Source organism: Elephantulus edwardii, unplaced genomic scaffold, assembly GCF_000299155.1.
Source record: "Elephantulus edwardii isolate Elephantulus edwardi_28Jun2011 unplaced genomic scaffold, EleEdw1.0 scaffold00466, whole genome shotgun sequence".
Classification (NCBI taxonomy): domain Eukaryota; kingdom Metazoa; phylum Chordata; class Mammalia; order Macroscelidea; family Macroscelididae; genus Elephantulus; species Elephantulus edwardii.
Genome location: NW_006400216.1, coordinates 369,425 through 376,396, shown reverse-complemented (window position 1 = coordinate 376,396; position 6,972 = coordinate 369,425). Strand labels below are relative to the sequence as shown.

At 41.3% G+C, this 6,972-nt stretch overlaps 2 pseudogenes; both read left to right on the top strand.

Moving 5' to 3' along the window:
- Nucleotides 1–2,818: 2,818 nt before the first annotated feature.
- On the top strand, nt 2,819–3,456 carry LOC102874585 (annotated as a pseudogene).
- Nucleotides 3,457–4,185: 729 nt separating this feature from the next.
- Nucleotides 4,186–5,342, top strand: LOC102874187 (annotated as a pseudogene).
- The last annotated feature ends 1,630 nt before the right edge of the window (nt 5,343–6,972 follow it).

Sequence of the window (6,972 nt, the reverse complement as noted above, 5' to 3'; positions counted from 1 at the left end):
CTGTAAATGTTCATTAAAATGAATTTTTAAAAAAACACCAAAAAAAAACCAAGACCAGTATTGCAGAAAATATTAACAGATGTCCTTCTTACAGAGGTGCCACAGAATGCAGGATGGACCAGAGTAATTAGCAACATCACCAAAAAGAACTCAACACAGTGACAGCATTAAAACCTTGCCTCTCGATAATCACACTGAATGTGAATGATTTAAATGTACCACTGAAGAGAAAAAGAGTAGCAGATTGGATAAAAAAACCAAAATCCATCAATATGTTGTCTACAAGAGACACACCTGAAAAAATGAAGATAAAGAAAGACTAAAAAGTGTGGGAAAAATATACTAAGCAAATGGATACCAGAAAAAAAGCAGTAGTGATATTAATCTCTGATAAAATAAATTTCAATGCAAAAACCATCACAAAGGACAAGGAAAGTCACTACATTATGCTTAAAGGGTCAATAGAACAAGAGGACATAACAATAATAATTATGCACCAAATGAAAGACCTGCAAAATACATAGAACAATTATTAACAAAACTGAAAAAGGAAATAGACAACACTACTACAGTAGTTGGAGACTTCAATATACCACTCTCAAGAAAAGATAGAACTACCAGAAAGGAACTCAACAAAGATACTGAAGAATTAAACCACACAATATACCAACTTGATCCGATAGAATTTATAGACTAATGCAACCAAAAAAAGCACAGAATACCTTCTACTCCAATGTGCATGGGATGTTCTCCAGAACAGATAACATTTTAGGTCACAAGGCAAGCATCAATAAATTAAAAAAATAGAAATAATACAAAGCATCTTCTCAGACCACAATGCTACAAAATTAGAAATTAATAACAAGAGGATAAAGGATAAAAAAAACATATATTTGGAAGCTGAACAACACCTTGCTTAAACATGTGTGGATACTAGAAGAAATAAAAAATGAAATAAAAACTTTCTTGAAACAAATGATAATGAAAACAATACTTACCAAAACCTCTGGGAAAGAGCCAAAGCAGTAAACATAAGGCAATTTATAGCAATAAGCAAACACATAAAAATGCAGGAATAAATGACCATTGACTCTCTAACTCAACATCTCCAACAAATGGGAAAAGAACAGGAAGAAAACCAGACACCATCTAAAAAACTGAAATTATAAAAATTAGAGCAGAAATAAGTGAAATAGAAAACCAAAAAAACCAAAACTATCAACAAAACCAGGAGTTGGATCTTTGAAAATGTCAATAAAATCAACAAACCATTAGCAAAATTAATGAAGGAAAAACAAATAATCAGAATAAGAGATGAGACAGGCAATGTCATAACAGAACCAACTAAAATAAAAAGGCTAACATAGAAATATTATGGAAAAACTATTCTCAAACAAATATGAAAACCTAGAGGAAATGGACAAATATTTAGAAATTCACAACCTACCTAAACTGACACAAACTGAAATTGAACACCTGAACAGACCCATTACAAAAGAAGAAATTGAAAAAGGTAATAAAACAACTTCCAACCAAAAAAACCCCTGGACCAGATGGTTTTACAAGTAAATTTTATCAAACATTCAGAAAAAAAACTGTCACCAATTCTACATAAACTATTTCAGAAAATAGAATAAGATGGAATTCTCCCAGACTCATTCTGTTCTATGAAGCAAACATATCCTTGATACCAAAGCCAGGTAAAGACACCACCAAAATAGAAAACTATAGGCCAATATCTCTTATGAACATAATTGCAAAAATCCTGGCCAATAGAATCCAATGATACATAAAAAAAATAATAATCCATCATGACCAAGTGAGATTCATAACAGGTATGCAAGGATGGTTCAACATAAGAAAAACAATAATTGTAATTCATCATATAAACAAAGCAAGGGACAAGAACCACATGATCCTGTCTATCAGTTGATGCAGAAAAGGCCTTTGACAAAATCCAACACCATTTCCTGATTAAAACACTCAACAAAATAGGGGAATTTCTTCAACATAGTAAAAAATATATACACAAACCCGAGAGCCAACAGTGTTCTCAATGGAAAGAGACTAAAGGCATTGCCTGTGGGAACAGGAACTAGACAAGGATGCCCACTCTCACCTCTGTTATCCAAGGTTGTATTGGTAGTCTTAGCCATAGAAATAAGACAAGAGAAGGAAATAAGAGGTATTCAAATTGGGAAAGAGGAAGTAAAATTATCTCTATATGCAGATGATAGTATACTTAGAAAATCCTAAAGACTCAGCAAGAAAACTACTGGACATAGTTGGCCAGTTCATCAAAGTGGTAGGATACAAGATCAACATACAAAAGTCAGTTGGATTTCTCTACTGTGACAAAGAGAATACAGAACTGGAACTAAGAAAAATAATACCCTTCACAATAACTAATCACAAGATTAAGTAATTGGGAGTAAATCTAACCAGAAGCACAAAGGATCTGTTCAAAGAAAATTACAGAACATTACTACAAGAAACAAAAAGAGAGACCTGGAGAAATGGAAGAATATCCCTTGCTCATGGATAGGAAGACTCGATAGTGTGAAAATGGCAAATACTACTAAAGGCAATTTATATGTTCAATGCAATCCAATACAAACACCAATTCCATTCTTCGATGAGACGGAAAAGACAATCTCCAATTTCATTTCGAGTGGAAAGTGACCCGAAATAAGCAAGGCACACCGTAAAAAGAGAAACAAGGGGCGCTTTATAGAAGCAGCCTGGGCGGCTCCGCTCACTATTTTTCCGTCTTCTCGAGCTTGAGGCTCTTCCTTATCTTCGCGAAGATGCAGTTGAGATCAACCCAGAGATGCTGAACAAAGTGCTGGCCCGCCTCGGGGTTGCCGGGCAGTGGCCCTTCGCGGACGTGCTGGGGCTGGAAGAGGAGTCTCTGGGCTTGGTGCCAGCCCCTGCCTGCGCGCTGCTGCTGCTCTTTCTGCTCACCGCTCAGCATGAGAATTTCAGGAAAAAACAGAATGAAGAACTGAAGGGACAAGAAGTCAGTCCCAAAGTGTACTTCATGAAGCAGACCATTGGTAACTCCTGTGGGACCATTGGACTGATACATGCAGTGGTCAATAATCAGGACAAACTGCAGTTTGACAATGGATCTGTCCCGAATCAGTTTCTTTCTGAAACGGGGAAACTGTCTCCTGATGACAGAGCAAAATGCTTTGAAAAGAACGAGGCCATCCAGGCAGCTCACGCTGTGGCGCAAGAAGGCCAGTGTCTGGTAGACGACAAAGTGAACTTTCATTTTATTCTGTTTAACAACGTGAATGGCTACCTCTACAAACTCGATGGACGAATGCTTTTCCCCTTGAACCATGGTACCAGTTCAAAGGACTCCCTGCTTCAGGATGCTGCCAAGGTCTGCAGAGAATTCACTGAGCATGAGTCCGCTTCTCGGCCATAGCCCTGTACAAGGCAGCCTAATGCGCTGTGAGGAACTTGCCTTTCCCCTCTTTTCCTTTTACTTGAAGACGTGTACCCACCAATGTGGTCTAAACGATTCTGTACTTGTGAAACAAAGCTGTTTTTCAGTTCTGCAGAAATGCTCATATCCTCAGCCATATCCAAGCACTAGCAGAGCTCTACTATGGAAACAGGCAGGGTTTCTTGTAAGCTTCAGATGGCAAAGCATTTCCTTAGATCAGCTCTTGTATGTCTCGTTACCTTAATGTCTAATGCTTTAAATGGCTACTCTGGTTTATGTCTGTAAGTTAAGGCCTTGGATGTGGTTTGTAATTAAAAGGAATTAAACTTTTCTGCTGTTAAAAAATAAAAAGAGAGAGAGAAACAAGGTAGGAGGCATCTCACTCCCTGATTTCAAATCCTACTACACTACCGTGGTGGTCAAGACAGCATCTTACTGGTACAATGACAGACACATAGATAATGGAATTGAATTGAGAACCCAGAAATCAGCCCATCTACCTACTAACTGATTTTGGACAAGGAAATGAAATCAATCAAGTGGGGAAACAACAGACTTTTTAACAATTGGTGTTGGCGGACACTCTGCCAGCACAGATCCCGAAGGCTGGGGTGTAGGAAGAGCTCAGGCCCACGTGCTCCACAGAACCGGCCAGCCGTAGCCTCTGGTTCTCTAGACCCCTAACGGACCTTAATGACACTTCCCTGGTCTCCTTCTCGAGCACAGCCATGTCTGGCCACGGTGACGCGGCTGCAACGACGCTGGTAGGTTCGAATCACAGGAGATTTAAGTTTGCAGCACAACTTCCTACAGAATATGCCACCAGAGTTCCTTAAAAACAAACAGAGAAGGACGACGGCCCAAAGATGAGAGTGATTCGTGTGGGTACATGCAAGAGCCAGCTGGCTCGAATACAGACAGACACTGTGGTGACAGCGCTGAAAACCTTATACCCTACCCTGCAGTTTGAAATCATTGCCATGTCCACCACTGGGGACAAGATTCTAGATACTGCACTTTCAAAGATTGGAGAGAAAAGCCTATTTACCAAGGAGCTGGAACATGCACTAGAGAGGAATGAAGTGGACCTGGTTGTGCACTCTCTGAAGGACTTACCCACTGTACTTCCTCCTGGTTTCACCATTGGAGCCATTTGCAAACGAGAGAGCCCCTATGATGCTGTTGTCTTTCACCCAAAATTTGTTGGGAAGACCCTAGAAACCTTGCCAGAGAGGAGCGTGGTGGGAACCAGCTCCCTGCGGAGAGTGGCCCAGCTGCACAGAAAGTTCCCACATCTGGAGTTCAGGAGTATTCGAGGAAACCTCAACACGTGGCTTCGCACGCTGGATGAGCAGCAGGAGTTCAGTGCTATCATCTTGGCTGCCGCTGCCCTGCATTGCATGGGTGGGACAGATCCTGTGTCCTGAGGACTGCATGTATGCAGTGGGTCAGGGGGCCCTGGGGGTCGAAGTTCGAGCCAAAGACCAGGACATCCTGGACCTAGTGGGTGTGTTGCATGATCCTGAGACTGCTCCGCTGCATCGCTGAACAGGCCTTCCTGAGGCACCTGGAAGGAGGTTGCAGTGTTCCAGTAGCAGTGCATACAGCTGTGAAGGATGGACAGTTGTACCTGACCGGAGGAGTATGGAGTCTGGATGGCTCAGATAGCATGCAAGAGACCATGCAGGCCACTGTCCATGTCGCTGCCCAGCATGAGGATGGCCCTGAAGATGACCCACAGCTGGTAGGCATAACTGCCCGGAATGTTCCACGAAGAGCCCAGCTGGCTGCTGAGAACCTGGGCATTAGTCTGGCTAACTTGTTGTTGAACAAAGGAGCCAAGCATATCCTGGATGTTGCACGGCAGCTTAATGATGCCCACTAACAAGTCTTTTGCGCGCAAGTGCCTGTGTTTGAGCCCACTGTCCCATCCTCATTGTGAACTGGGACGTGATTACCCAAGCAGATTAAACTGCTGAGATTTCCAGGGACCTTCGTGTCAAGACCTTGGTGACTTTGCCTGAGCCACCTGGGTAGGTTGGTGCCTTCATCTCTTCAGAGCAAGTCTAAGCCACGGCCTTTGAATGTAACCAATTCTATTAATAAATCAGTTCCCAAAAAAACCCAATTGGTGTTGGCATAATTGGAAAACTATCTGTAAAAAACTCAAGCAAGATCCCTACCTCACTCCATACACAAAAACCAACTCAAAGTGGATCAAGTACCTAGGAATAAAACCAAGAACTATAAACTTCATTAGAGAAAAGCTTGGAAGAATTCTAGAAGCCCAAATCCACAACATAAACAGACTTCCAAGCATCCTGAAAAACCTACAACCAGGAGAGGATGTTGTTGTTACATGCCATCGAGTCATTTGCAACTCATAGCGACCCTATGTACAAGAGCCCTAAATGCCATTTTATCCTGTGCCAATCTTGCTGTCTCAAACACATTCATTCCCACCACTCCACTCACAGAATCGATCCATCTCATCAAGGGTCTTCCTCTTCTGCACTGTAAGAATAAAATCCCTTTGCACATTCAAAAACTTCTCTAACAGGGTAAGAAGGGAAGCCACAGACTGGGAGAAAATATTTGGCAATGACATGTCTGAAAAGGGAAATTTATAGAATACTTGAGTGCCACAACAAGATAAACAACTCAGTTGCAAAATGGGCACAGGATATGAACAGACACTTCACCAAAGAAGACATTCAGATGGCAAACAAACACATGAAGAAGTGTTCAAAATCCCTAATTCTAAGAGAGATGCAAATCAAAACAACTATGAGATATCATCTTACCCCAGTAAGATTAACAAAATTCAACAGAGTAGCAAGCAACAAATGCTGGCTAGGTTGTGGAGAAACTGGAACCCTTATTCACTGTTGCTGGGAGTGTAAAATGGTGCAACCACTATGGAAGGCAGTATGGCAGTTTCTCAAAAAGTTGTAACTAGAGATACCATTTGACCTAGCAATTCCACTACTGGGAATATACCCTAAAGAAACCAGAACTTCCATTCAAGCAGGTATATGCACACCCATGTTTATTGTGGCTTTGTTCACAATTTCAAAGAATTGGAAACAACCCAAGTGCCATCAACAAATGAATGGCTAGAAAAGCTCTGGTATATTTACACAGTGGAATACTATGTTGCATTGAAAAATAAAGAGCTCATGAAATATTAAACAAAATGGGTGACCTTGGAGGACATTATGCTGAGTGAAGTACCTCAGTCACAAAAGGACAAATACTGCATAGTGCCACTATTGTAAAACAGGGCTGACATCAGGGCTGGGGGTAACCTAAGAAAAGAGCGGATAAATGTATACTGCGTTGAAACAAATGAGGGAGGGAACTGTTTAAAAGGAATATGTTGTTGTTGTTGTTGTTGTTGTTATGTGCCGTCGAGTGGTTTGTGACTCATAGCGACCCTATGTACAACAGCCCTAAACCCTGCTCTATCCTGTGCCAATCTCATTGCCTCTGACACACCCATCCTGATTACCCCA